The 13,336-nt window shown below is 42.9% G+C and overlaps 1 long non-coding RNA gene and 3 other non-coding genes across 4 annotated transcripts; all 4 read right to left on the minus strand.

Annotated features, from left to right (window-relative positions):
- Window positions 1-3,688: 3,688 nt before the first annotated feature.
- LOC108700879 lies at window positions 3,689-6,569 on the minus strand. The gene is made up of 5 exons (XR_001933058.2): window positions 6,474-6,569; window positions 4,785-4,983; window positions 4,421-4,484; window positions 4,068-4,129; window positions 3,689-3,798 (listed from the first exon to the last, which is right to left on the minus strand). It is a non-coding gene; the product is annotated as an uncharacterized LOC108700879 (long non-coding RNA).
- Window positions 3,880-3,970, minus strand: LOC121398599. Its single transcript, XR_005964420.1, has one exon. It is a non-coding gene; the product is annotated as a small nucleolar SNORD12/SNORD106 (small nucleolar RNA).
- Window positions 4,282-4,372, minus strand: LOC121398596. Its single transcript, XR_005964417.1, has one exon. It is a non-coding gene; the product is annotated as a small nucleolar SNORD12/SNORD106 (small nucleolar RNA).
- LOC121398598 lies at window positions 4,552-4,645 on the minus strand. The gene has a single exon (XR_005964419.1). It is a non-coding gene; the product is annotated as a small nucleolar SNORD12/SNORD106 (small nucleolar RNA).
- Window positions 6,570-13,336: the final 6,767 nt, after the last annotated feature.

The raw sequence follows: 13,336 nt of genomic DNA on the forward strand, positions 1-13,336 counted from the left end.
GGAAAACTAGCAGGAGGAGGTCAACCCTTATCCAGACATATTCTCACCCCTGCATCTATCCAGCCTGCTTAATCTGACTTCTGATCTAATTGGCCCTCGTCGGCATATGATTAGCATATGATTAGCATAGCCTGGGATTCCTGGGCAGCAAGCGTTGATGGCCAAGTAATTTTTTAAATGAAGATGAATGGGATCAAGTGTATTACCGGCATCTTCTGGTTCTCTAGTATATAAAAAGGATCCCATAGTTCTCCCTCTTTGAACTCATGATACAGAAAGTGCCGGAGAGAAGAACCATTACTTAAGTGAAGTCGGGCAGCAGGGACCCCATCTGCACATAAAGAGTATTATGCGTCTATTTTAATCATACAGGCACGGGATCTGTTATCCAGAAAGCTCCTAATACAGGAAGGCCATCTCCCATAGACTGTTTTATTAAAATAATCCAAATTTTAAAAATGATTTCCTATTTCTGTGTAATAATAAAACAGTAGGTTGTACTTAATCCCAACTAAGATATAATTAATCCTTATTGGAAGCAAAACCAGCCTACTGTTTAAATGATTTTCTAGTAGACTTGAAGATCCAAACTACAGAAAGATCCATTATCCGGAAAACCCCAGGTCCCAAACATTCTGGATAACAGGTCCCATAGCCGTACTATTGTTCATTACCATGTCTCTATATCCTTTAGCTTTTTACTATTCTAACCAGTACAGCAAAGGCTAATGACCAATTCATTTTACTTAGGGATAAATTGCTTCCCGAGCCCCTTCTGTCTTCCTCTGTATTAGCACCGCAATGCAGAACAAAGATCATAAATTTGCAAGCAGTTTCCCATCCCCTGAGACTGGCACATGCATGTAGCTCAATAGACTGGTCTGGCCTTCTGTTTTTAACTGCAGAGCCTGACAGGCAGCACACTCATAAGATCTGTCCAGGGGATAGAACAGGAAGGATTCTATGTCAATAAATTACTTGTTCACATTAATCTCACATGCCGCAGGCCTACTCAGTACAGACAATTCATACAGAAGTAATACAATACAAATGTACCTAGCCCAGAGATGGTGCCTCTAGTAACAGTGGATAATAGTCTCTGGGAAGGGAGTGTGAGTGTGGGATAGCAGGTATAGTAGGGAGAGATGGTGCCTATAGTAACAGTGGATAATAGTCTCTGGGAAGGGAGTGTGACTGTGGGATAGCAGGTATAGTAGGGAGAGATGGTGCCTATAGTAACAGTGGATAATAGTCTCTGGGAAGGGAGTGTGACTGTGGGATAGCAGGTATAGTAGGGAGAGATGGTGCCTATAGTAACAGTGGATAATAGTCTCTGGGAAGGGAGTGTGACTGTGGGATAGCAGGTATAGTAGGGAGAGATGGTGTCTATAGTAACAGTGGATAATAGTCTCTGGGAAGGGAGTGTGACTGTGGGATAGCAGGTATAGTAGGGAGAGATGGTGCCTATAGTAACAGTGGATAATAGTCTCTGGGAAGGGAGTGTGACTGTGGGATAGCAGGTATAGTAGGGAGAGATGGTGTCTATTGTAACAGTGGGATAATAGTCTCTGGGAAGGGAGTGTGAGATAGCAGGTATAGTAGGGAGAGATGGTGTCTATAGTAACAGTGGATAATAGTCTCTGGGAAGGGAGTGTGACTGTGGGATAGCAGGTATAGTAGGGAGAGATGGTGCCTATAGTAACAGTGGATAATAGTCTCTGGGAAGGGAGTGTGACTGTGGGATAGCAGGTATAGTAGGGAGAGATGGTGCCTATAGTAACAGGGGATAATAGTCTCTGGGAAGGGAGTGTGACTGTGGGATAGCAGGTATAGTAGGGAGAGATGGTGCCTATAGTAACAGTGGATAATAGTCTCTGGGAAGGGAGTGTGACTGTGGGATAGCAGGTATAGTAGGGAGAGATGGTGCCTATAGTAACAGTGGATAATAGTCTCTGGGAAGGGAGTGTGACTGTGCGATAGCAGGTATAGTAGGGAGAGATGGTGCCTATAGTAACAGTGGATAATAGTCTCTGGGAAGGGAGTGTGACTGTGGGATAGCAGGTATAGTAGGGAGAGATGGTGCCTATAGTAACTGTGGATAATAGTCTCTGGGAAGGGAGTGTGAGTGTGGGATAGAAGGTATAGTAGGGAGAGAAGGTTCTTGCAGCACTGGAATATATACTGTGCAGGCAGAGTCAAATGTAGGTTGGCAAACTGTACAGAGAGGGAAAGGTGTATAGAGAATGAGTAACTACACATGAACACAACCCAAACTGAGGGAAAGGTGAGTGGTGCTTACAGAATGCATGCTGTCCAGTCTGTTTCCAAGTCAGTACATAATCAATCAATTCTATTGTAAATACAGTGCAAGTCTGGGCAATGCTTTTATTAGATCTTACTAATGTTGAAGAAACCCCTATCGTGTCTGGATGATAAACCAGAAGATTTATATGATGCCCTTTCATTTCTCCAGTCATATTGATTTAGGAAGTAATCCGAACCTTTTAGAGCAGAGAGGAAGAAAGTACCACATTAAGATTTAGCAAATACTGCTATGGGACCATTTCAACTTCCACTCGCTGCTCTGCTGAAAATAAGGGAGGAGTTGAAGACTTTGTTCTCCCTGAGGAAATCAGAGCAATAGAATTCAGATACAAGACTGTGCAATGTTGCACACGTTTTACTTCTTAATTTCCTAACCATTAATTTATGAAAAAACACAAATTAGACAAGGGCACCATTCTACATATTTGGGATGTTAAGTGCAGAAACCATAAGTTTGAATATAAATATTCCTGTGCACGCATGGAACAATACCCTTTACAACAGAACAATTTGACTACTCAATACATATGGAATGTTTTATGCAAAGGAAACAATATGGAAGGTCTCAGCCACACTCATCTGGGTGCAAAGGAAGCTCTGGGTGCCCAGTGGTGAATAAACAACGTGTCCTCTCATTTTGGGGCAGTTTACTACTCCACCCACCAATATTGCAACTGTCCATGACTTACTTTATCCCCAAAGAGGCACAGAAAGAATAAAAAAAGGTGACCCTATCTTGTTGGCACGACACCAGGTTTATTTTAACCCTCCTGCCCCCTTTGTTAATCTTAATTGGGGCTGAAGACGCACATTAGGTAATTTTTAAGAAGCCTATGCTAGCTCTGCAGCAAGTTTGGTACCCAGATGAGGTAATCCATAATCATGGGGTTACGTACACTGCTAAATTAACATTGGCCCAATTAGTCCACTATTAACCTGGACCCCACAAACAAGCAAAATAGGGCCCAGTGTAGGGGGAACTTTTCATGATCACGTGTTGGTTTCACCTTTTCCACTGCCCAGTTATGTGAAACTCCCCATAGCTAAAAAGGAAAAAAGGTTTTAATATAACCGGGTAATATATTTTTATTTGCTAAACCAAGAATCTCCCACTTTAGTCTTAGCCACCCCTTTGACAGGCTCCTGCTCTCAGTCATATCAGAGTTAAAAAACAGTCAGGAAAAGCAATGCCAATTAGGCACATAATCAGCCCTACATTGGTGTCATCAAGATGGGATTTTGGGTTGTGGAACCAGAAGACCCAACAGTGACCTGCATGATCAACATGCATTAGCTTTTTGTTAAAGACATTGTAACCTTAACATCTCTGCAGATGAGACTTGGATATGAAGACAAAACCAGATTATAGTTCAATATAATTTTTTATTGAGAAAACTCCAGACATTTTTCTATGTGTAGCAACGTTCATGATTCATGGGCTGATCTGTCTTGCCTTGAGACCAAGTAGTACAGCTGCAAAGAAAGAAACAGGATCAGCTTGAGAAGGTTCAATGTAAAGCACAGGACAAAATCAATTCAGGAATCTGGATCTACTCTGTGTATCAGACAGTTTGGCTTAAAACAGATTATGGTCAACACTGTCGATCTGATGGGGAAAAAAGTGTAAGTCATCACGCACAGCAGAATAGGATCCAGATACCAAGGCAGCCTCCATATAACCCAGGGGCATCTGAATGGGGCATTATATCAAGCAGAGGGTAAAGGCACATTTTAAGACTTACCCCATTTTGAATTGTTCCCAAGGCATAACTCAAAGTCTTCAGGTATTGCGGTTACTTACACGCTGCAACAGAAAGGAATTGGTGTTAAAATATTAAAGCAGCTCTCAGACATCACAGCATTATATTCAGTTCTGTATGAGACATGCAACAGGAAAACATGGCCTCAGATACATGGGAACATGAAAATTTAGTAGATTATGAAGAGGGTCATTTTGCCGACATATCAGACATAACTGGCTTAAAAGCAACAAAATCAACACGGTCGGTCTGTTGGGGAAAAAAGTTCAGTCATCACGCACGTCAGCAATAGGCCCAGACCGGCACTTTATTTTATTTACAGCTCATGCACTTACCATAGACATGTGTAGCCTGACTGGACTGCAGTGTTCAGCCGAGAATCATGGGACTTCCATATGCCTTAAATAGAAACAAATGCATTAGTATTTACCATCAAAAAAGGGAAGTCATTAGAAATCTAAAGTCTGCTGATGTATCAGACAAAACTGGCTTAAAAGCATTGCAAGTCAACAGTGTCGATCTGCTGGGGAAAAAAGTTTAGTCATCACTTGGACATCAGCAATAGGGCGTCATGGATGGGCTACAACTACAGATCCTAGTAGCCCCATCCCACCTGGAGAGCCACTTTAGACTTAGAACAATTCTGTATTTGCACTGTCATGTAGAGAATCAACCAGAGGGAACATCCGTCCAACTTACATTGCTTTGTTCCGTCAGTCACAGGCGCCCAATGATTTCTCTAAATGGAGCATAAACCCAAGTTTTACTGTGAAACCCATCAGCGCCAGACAAGCCTTCTCATGATCATGAATTTCGATTTCACCCCTCCTCCTTTTGACATTTGGATGAGGTGACGTATCCACAGCAGCCTGTGCCCCATTTCCAGACACTCTGCTTCCTGCAAACAAACAGGAGTCTTTAGAGATTAGAAGGGACACGCATTGTAAGCAGCATTACTACTAGGATCAGACCTTATTGATCAATTAGATTACACATGAAATAGAAATACTGGAGGCCAACGTCATGCACAAACATTACACCCAAACTGGTAAAGCATAGATAGAAGAACAAGGCCAGAACTGGGTACTTTGCCAGAGCACCGCCATCTTTCTGGGGGCCCTTTGTGTTACTATGGGGTTTTTAGTAGATGAAACTGTGCTCTGCATATGGTCAAACCCAAGCAGACAAGGGACAGAGCTGAAAAGAAAAGGCCTCTAAACTCTGCTGGGTCAGTGATGTGACAGGGGTGCAGGAACCCCCATTTAAATCTGTAGCGTTGGACTATAGACAATATACTGCTGCCCAGTCACCCTAGCGGATGGTCAAACTTTTCAAACAAATGCATGCAACAGCCATTATTGTTTTTAAAGTGGGGATTAATCTATAAGTTAACTTTTAGGGTGGAGATTGGTCTTGGCGACAAACTGCCTCTTCTTAGGGAGACTTATCTCCCCAAATGGTCCTCCCACCGGCTAGAATGTAAAATCGCAGACGGGACGGCACTCTGAACACTGTTTTCCGAAGTCACCTGACGTTTCTTTGTGAAGGCAACTTCAGAAAACTAAGCGCTCAGAGTACCATTCCGCCCACAATTTAGATTCTAGCCGACAGGAAGCCAGTTTGGGGGGGGAGGGGTCGGCCTGCCGAAGAGGCGATTTGTCACCAGGCAACAATCTCCCCGAATCTTATCTGTTTCTGCCCATAGGATGTTAAAGAATGGCCAATTCTGAGCAACTTTTCAATTGGTCTTCATTATAGTTTTTGAATGATTCGCCTTTTTCTTCCGACTTTCCGGCTTTCAAAAGGGGTCACCAACCCCATATTAAAAAAAAAAAAAAAAAAAGCAGAAGGAATAGTGAACACTTTGTATTACTCATCTTTCCATCCAGACCTCTCCTATTCCTGTCTCTTCTTCAAATCAGTGCATGGTAACTAGGGTCATTTGGACCCTAGCAACCAGATTGATGACATTACAAACTGGAGAGCTGCTGAATAAAAAGTTAAATAACTCTAAAGCCACAGACACTGACAGTTAACCAAAGGGGGTGCAAAGTTGCAATCAGACCAGTGGATACTAGAAGAGAAAAGTCTTCCCAGTCAGTTAGTGAAGGCACAGGGATGTTACTGGAGACACTGAGAGCCAATGATAGAGCAGTCAGTCAGTCAGGGGACAGCAGATGGAGCCAGCAAGGGATAATACAGGACACACAGTAAACAGACATATTGCTTTGATCAATTAATCAGTATCCACAGAATTAAGACAGAGTTATAGTTATAACTGGCAGCAGCCCATACAGACAGACCTACACAACCATCAACAAAACAAGTAAAGGCCACAGCATGCAACAAAGCGAGCACTGCGATGCCAACAGATTCCCTATAACCTACCACGTTGCCCGCACCGCTGCCAGAGACCGTGCTGCCTTCGTTCACCGACTTATATAGGAAGTAGCCGGCGCATGCGCAAAAAGGGAACGTCGTGCGTAAGATATTCCCTTTGGGAAGCGTAGCTCCGTTCTACGCCTGCGCAGTATCAAGCCGCCAGTACGCAAGCGCAATACGAGCTCATTGAGGCGTAAAAGTTGGAGGGATGCGCATGCGTGCTGTAGTTTCTTTTACGCGACGAAAGTCAGTATCTGAGCGTTACTGAAGTTGCTGTAATTGTATTCTGTGGTGATTTTGTGGTGCCGCGCCTTAATTGTTGGAATTTACCGTAGCAAGTCCTTTGTTTTGAGTGTTATGAGCGCGTCACAGCGACGCCTACAGTTGGGCGGTGGAATTGTACCTAATCTTCCTGTTTTACACTAGGCCCCGCCTTACTCATAATGTGAGGCATTAATACAACTTTCATACAGTTTCCCTAAGTAAAAAAAATTACCTCAGGAAATGCTGAGCCTGCTGTAATTGTTGGCCATGTTGTGTTACACAAGAACATGTCCCACCATGCCTTCTTACATCCCTAGGGTTGCCCATAACTCCCAACATTTTGGAAGTAAAAAGAGGGACAAACAATTTTTTTCCGCACGTAGCACAGCAATTTTTTTGACCACACCCCTTTCTGTGGCCACACCCCCTAATTACCATGTTTGTTTTACATAATTTGGCAGGTTATGAAAGTTCGAAAATATTTCTCCTTATCTAAACTGTGTTTTTGTGTCTCAAAATTGTTACAAAGTATCTTATTTGCACCTGTTAGCTGTTCTGGGCTGTTATTTGCTTACCTCAAAATTGTTACAAAAGTATTTTATCTGCAGCTGTGGCTGTTCTGGGCTCTCTGCTTAAAGCCAATAAAGTGAGAAACTTTGTTTCTTTTTCTGGTTGTTCAGTGCAGAGAAAAGAGGGACTTTCCAGTACAAATGAGGGACTGCGGGTTGAGCTGTCAAAAGAGGGACTGTCCCTCCAGAAAAGGGACAGTTGGGAGGTATGGGTTGCCACCTTTTCTGGAAAGAAATACCGGCCCTCCTTTATCTTTATCTTTTTTCTAGGGATGCACCGAATCCACTATTTTGGATTCGGCCGAACCCCCGAATCCTTCACGAAGGATTCGGCCGAATACCGAATCCGAATCCTAATTTGCATATGCAAATAAGGTGTGGGAAGGGGAAAACATTTTTTACTTTTTTGTTTTGTGACAAAAAGTCACGCGATTTCCCTCCCCACCCCTAATTTGTATATGCAAATTAGGATTCGGATTCGGTTCGGCCGGACAGAAGGAATCGGCCGAATCTGAATCCTGCTGAAAAATGCCGAATCCTGAACCAAATCCTGGATTCGGTGCATCCCTACTTTTTTTTGTATTAATAACATTGGGATCAACCATCATTTTTACCAGCCAGGCCAGTAAAATCCCTGCTAGGTGGCGACTCTATACATCCCCTGCTCCCCGGCCTGGGTTGCCACCATTTCTGGAAAAAAATACCGGCTTTTCTATATTCTATATTTTCCTTTTTTTCCTATTAATAACACTGGCATCAAGCATCATTTTTCCCTTCTCTGCCTTTTGGCTAAGATCTAGGGGCAGATTTATCAAGGGTCGAAGTGAATTCGAAATTAAGTAATTTAAAAGTAATTTTTTGGATACTTCGACCATTGAATAGGACACTACAACTTTGAATTTGATTTGAAGTAAAATCGTTCGAATATGCAACCATTCGATAATCGGAGTACTGTCTCTGTAAAAAAACTTCGATTTCAATACTTCGCTAAATTAAACCTGCCGAAGTGCTATGTCAGCCTATGGGGACTTTCTAGAGCATTTTTCTACGTTTTTGGATGTCGAAGTAAAATCATTCGACCGATCGCTGAAATCCTTCGAATCGTTCGATTCAAAGGATTTAATCGATCGATCGAACGATTTTACTTCGACTTCCAAAATACCAGCCAGGTGCCAACCCTATAGTGTAGTACTGGGCCTTTTGGCTAGGTATCCTCTTATGATCTTATGTGAAGACGGAGACACACTTGGTCCTCTGGTAGGGTTGCCACCTGGCTGGTATTTTACCGGCCTGGCCAGTAGAGTTGCCACCTTTTCAGGAAAAAAATACCGGCTTTCCTATATATTTATCTTTATTCCCTATTAATAACATTGGGATCACTGGCCTTCCTATATATTTATCTTTATTCCCTATTAATAACATTGGGATCACTGACCTTCCTATATATTTATCTTTATTCCCTATTAATAACATTGGGATCACTGACCTTCCTATATATTTATCTTTTTTCCCTATTAATAACATTGGGATCAACCATCATTTTTTTAAAAATGATGCTTGATGCCAAAGTTATTTATAAGAAAAAACTACAAGACTATAGGCAACTGTCCCGTTTTTAGAGGGACAGTCCCTCTTTTGACAGCTCAACCCGCAGTCCCTCGTTTGTACTGGAAAGTCCCATTTTTCTATGCGCTGAACAGCCAGAAAAAGAAACAATGTTTCTAACTAGCTTTTGGCAGAGAGCCTAGAACAGCCTCCAAATTCAAATAAGATACTTTTGTAACAATTTTGAGATAAGCAAATAAGTAATTGTAACAATATAAAATAACAAGTCCCTTGGGAAAAGTTAGATTGACAGCTTAAAGGGCAATTCACCTTCATTAACAAAACTGTAATAACTGGAAACAAAACACAGCAGTATGTTCAAACGTTCATAATTTGCCTAATTTTGTAAAATGAACATGGTAATTAGGGGGGTGTGGCCACAAAAATGGGCATGGTCAAAAAATGTTGCCACAAATATTGGGAGGCATGCTATAGGAAGGCCGGTATGTTTTTCCAGAAAAGGTGTTAACCCTGTCCTCTGGTCTAGGCCGGGAAGCGGAAGCTTGATGAAAGCAGAGGCGCTGTGGTCCAGGGAGGGGTGCTTGATTCACTTGCACAATGCACATGCACTTCTTGCTTAATCTTGCTTCACCTCGCTAACCTCAGACGCTCGGCAAGGGGGGAAGCCATTTTTCTTTTTTCCGGCCGCCAGCTGGAGCCTTACCAAGGCAATCAATGGCATTGCACCACACACTCCAGTTAGGGTTGCCACCTTTTCTGGAAAAAAATACTGGGCTTCCTATATATTTATCTTTTTTTCTATTAATAACATTGGGATCAACCATCATTTTTACCGGCCAGGCAGGTAAAATACCGGCCAGGTGGCAAACCCTAACTCCAGCACCTTTTTTGTGTTTGCTTTGAGCACCCTGGATGGGTGTCATAGTCCCTTTGGCTGGACCCCAGGCCATGACTTACGACTTGGGAGAAACTTCGGCAGAACCCAGGGTAGACGGGACTCCCCCTAGCTTCGGCAAAGGGGAGTCCAAACTGCCCTAAACCCCTTCAGGGGAGATGGTGGGGCTCACCCTATCTTCGGCGAAGGTGGACCCACCCACTCATGCTGTTCCTTCTGGGACACTTGGGCATCGCAGCCCATGCCTGATAATTCAATACCATCAAGCATCATTTCTACCGGCCATGTGGCAACCCTAGTCACACCCCCAGGTCCTTGTAATGGTGTCTGTACTTGAGGTAATTTTGGAAGGATTTATAGGCTTTTCTAGTTGCTATGTTCAAATCTATTTAGGCGTAAGGTATGGGAAGCATGAGGCCGGGCAATTTCTATGAGAGAGAAGACAAAAAGACAGAGGCTTGAGACGTCAGCATATCATGTCATACATTCCCAAGTCTATAAAACTCTGTGATTCCTTAGTTCGGCAGTTCCGACTCATTGTGAGTTCAGAATCCATGGAGCCGGTGTAAAATAAACTTTGTCTTTCGCCTCAAGTTAGGTTGCCACCTGGCTAAGCTCAAGTGGTCTCTGTTTCCTGAAATGGCACGAACATACAAAGCTTTATTCTGTCGCTGTGAGCACACATAAGAAACCCGACTGTTTACATCACTGCTGGATGTAACAGAATTAAATAGGAGAGTAAAGGGTAGAAGAAAGTGTCATTTGTTTCTAATTAGTGCCCAACAGATCATGTTCACCGTTCCTCCCAACATTTGCTTCATCACATGAGAGACAAATCTGACCATGCCCGTGTTTTGTACACCCTGCATTGTCCCACACTCTTCCCAAATTCTAAATTCAGTACAGTAGGGAGTTATATATGTGACTTCTTTCACTTTGTTGCTGTAACACTATTTTGCAGGTGGCTTATCCTCGGGTACCTGGTACTTTTTCTTGGACTCGAACAGTTGCAACTCTCGTCAGAGATCGTGTTACAGAGAAATCTTTCTCAGGTAGGCCATCGCTGTTCTGGTGGAGGACAGGTTAACCACACTAAATCTCACACACAGAACTTCAGCTCTCAAATAACATGGACGCCAGCAGTTTTTCATGATAAAATGATGACTCCTTATTATATATTATATTATATATATATATTGGCAACTGACACTGCAGGGTACTAACCCTTCTGGCCTCAACGCTGGAGCCTTTGGCTTTTCTACTAACAACCCTGATCCTGCTTCTCTATCCCAGAGAAAGCTATTCACTTTCCTACCACTTCACCTACTGAGGCCTACCTCAATCCAAGGCTCTTCAGCACTCTATTGGCCATATCTTTACTTGATCGGATTAGTTTAGGAGGGAGGCCTCTGCAGAGTTATATAAAGCTGTTTGTCCTTAGTTATATAAAGCTGTTTGTCCTCCTTCAAACTCTCATTGATGATTGGCTGCCAGCGGGTTATAAACTGGTAAAAAACAATATATGAAACCAGTGCAGAATAGGTGCAGTAATCAATTAACACCTATATAATAGGTGCTGTTGTGGAGCGACTCCCAGTCGGCTCTAACAGCCAAAGGCTGCAGTTCTTCCATTTTACACGCTTGTTATTTTGTAGAATCAGTGTTTGCTCAGAATGTACATTTGTTAGAAAACGAAGAACCTCTAATGAGAGGTGACTTTGGGCATCAATTTTTGGTTGGTCTTCTACCAAATCTTTCATGTATTTACAGATGGACGTAGGACTGAAATCGTGATGACAACTCAGCCCCATTAACCATTTCATTGGAATTTGATGCCATTTAACTCACTAGCTGCTGAGCTTTTTCTCTCCTTATTGTGTCTAAAATAAGGTTGGTACCTATTAACTATGCTAAGTCTGTGTGGGGGAGTCGGCATTGATGATTAGGGGGTGTTCTATTCAGGTCCGGATTTGTGGCAAGGCCGCATAGGCCCGGGCCTAGGGCGGCAAAAAAATAGGGGCGGCAAGCCGCCCAGCCGCATTATGGGGACGCGTGCGTCCCCATTCAATTACAGCAGCTGTGCCAGCGTTTCTTCGCCGGCACGCTGGGAAGGGAAAGTGAGGTGGGCGCTAGGACCGCGCAGCCGCCTGGTCGGACCGCGCGGCCTAGGGGCGCACCTTATTAAAATCCGGCGCTGGTTCTATTGACATATGGGGCGAACAGTGCTGCAATTTTTTAGATTGTTGTCTTTTCCCCTAAAATTTCAGAAAAATGGTGGCTACACTGGGAGTTGTGCCCATGCAATTGCTCCAGTATCATAAAAGGGGTTTTTCCTTTTAGCCTGATGTAGAGAGGAATAGTATTGGTTTAGCCCTGGTTTGGACTCCAGTCAATGCTACTGCTCGTGTGTTAATCGGTTGGCTTCTGCCACATTGTTTCAGGAGTGAGAGGTGGGAGTGCAGAGTGCAGGACAGATGCTGCTTTCAACTGCTATTATATGTGCAAGTAACTTTAAAACCAGTAAAATTGTGTAATTAATGTACAGTGTTGGACTGGGACACCAGGGGCCCACCCAAAAACCTTTTAACCAGGGGCGCACTCCAATTATTATTTTCTTCCTCTCCTCACTCAACCTCTATTCTCCTATTCTCTTTTCTTTACATACAATAACCTATTATTCCATCTACTTAGCCTCTTTATTCTCATAAAAATTGGCAATGACCATGAAATAGGCCAGAGGGCCTACAGACGCCCATCGGGAGTTTTCCTGGTATCCCAGTGGGCCAGTCCGACACTATAAATGTATATCGGGAAGTTATTCTTTCATTGTACCAAAAACGGGCTGGCGTTCCCTTTTATACCTTCTGTGTCTGGAACTAATATTATATATGTAATGAGGAAATGATCGTCGGTGTAATAAAGATAATAATAGTGAAAGTCATTTCAGTTATATCGCTCTTTCTAAAGGCAGAACATCAATCTCGCATAGTGAAAAGGTGCTGGGTAATTGGTGTTCGAGCTTTAATGTACCAGCATTCCGGTGGGATTAACACTTACTTTCCCACCGCATGACACAGGCAAGGCAATAATCTCCTGGAATGGCAGGCGGCACAAATGCATCGCAGCAAAGCGACAGTGTAACATACTTTATTAGTAAAAAGCAAAGAAAAAATTCAAGTTAATGGAGTGTTGGGTGCGTGGGAGGCAGGGTGAACTGCCAATAACTGTACCTTATTTAATTGGGTTAGGGGTATGGATGGTATTACCTATAAAACTGCCCCCCTAAGTGCGTGGTGTGTATGGGAAAATCCTCTCTTACAGATCCATCAAAAATCATCAGGAAGTTTTCATGGAATCCTCAGAACTGGCTGGAACAGACTTCCTTTACCCTGATAACTGGTCCCTGACATCAATGCCCAGCTTCTCTATATAATATGTATATATATAATATGACCTTTTCAAAAAGCTAAGGGATAATATGAGCTGTAAAATCAGCACTTGGGTGAAAAAACCCAGTATCAAGGGGATATCATGAAAATCACAAAGACATTCCACACTCCAAAAAATCTGAGGAA

The sequence above is a fragment of the Xenopus laevis genome, chromosome 9_10L, assembly GCF_017654675.1.
Source record: "Xenopus laevis strain J_2021 chromosome 9_10L, Xenopus_laevis_v10.1, whole genome shotgun sequence".
Lineage (NCBI taxonomy): Eukaryota > Metazoa > Chordata > Amphibia > Anura > Pipidae > Xenopus > Xenopus laevis.